At 31.4% G+C, this 931-nt stretch overlaps 1 protein-coding gene across 8 annotated transcripts in view; it reads left to right on the top strand.

The window, feature by feature from the left end:
* LOC106872895 (protocadherin beta-15) overlaps nt 1-931 on the top strand; it is a 178625-nt gene that overhangs the window by 33027 nt on the left and 144667 nt on the right. The gene's annotated exons all lie outside the window — the stretch shown is intronic.

Genomic DNA, 931 nt, shown 5'->3' with positions numbered 1-931 from the left:
TATATACATACACACATATATATATATGCACATATATATATACGTGTATATATATTTATATATTCATATATATTAGTAGTAGTAGTATACTAGTTGTACAGAGAGGAATAAGCCAAAGTCAAAATATTAGTGTCCATACATACATACAAATATGCATATATATATTTAACTGTGTGTGTGTGTGTGTATATATATATATACACACATATATATGTGTATATATATCAGTATGTGAATACATATATATATATATATATGCATACACATATGCATACATAGATACATACATATGTACATACATACATATATGCATACATAATATATATGTGTATATATGTGTTTCTATAAATGTTTGTATATTTGTGTAACTGTGAGTGTATGAGTGTCTGCAAACGATGACATTCCATGGCTTCCCTTGTCACCATCTGAACAAAATGGTGAAATGATATTTACATTGCTGGCTGACATTACAACCAGTTGCTTTGCACTTTTGAAGACCAGTCCAGCAGAATAAACAATCCCTTAATTATGAAGCAAGGGTTGACAACAAAAGGAGCATCTGATTCAAGAATGCTTTCTCAAATCACCCAAATTAACAAATGTTAATACAGATAAATGAATGAACAAATATATAGGCATAGACACACAAACACAGATACGCACACACACACACGCACATACATAAATGCATATATTTGCACACATTTACGGACACACATATGTATATATATATATATATATATATATGCAGAGAGGGCTTTGTGGTAAGGAACTTGCTTTCCAGCCACATGGTTCTGGGTTCAGTCCAACCGCATAGCACCTTGGACAAGTGTTTTCTTCTATATCCTCTAACCAATCAAAGCCTTAAGTGGGTTTGGTAGATTGAAACTGAAAGAAACCTGTTGTATACGTATGTATGTATGTATGTATA

The sequence above is a fragment of the Octopus bimaculoides genome, chromosome 14 (assembly GCF_001194135.2).
Source record: "Octopus bimaculoides isolate UCB-OBI-ISO-001 chromosome 14, ASM119413v2, whole genome shotgun sequence".
NCBI classification, from domain to species: Eukaryota; Metazoa; Mollusca; class Cephalopoda; order Octopoda; family Octopodidae; genus Octopus; species Octopus bimaculoides.
This window is presented reverse-complemented; position numbering and strand designations above follow the sequence as displayed.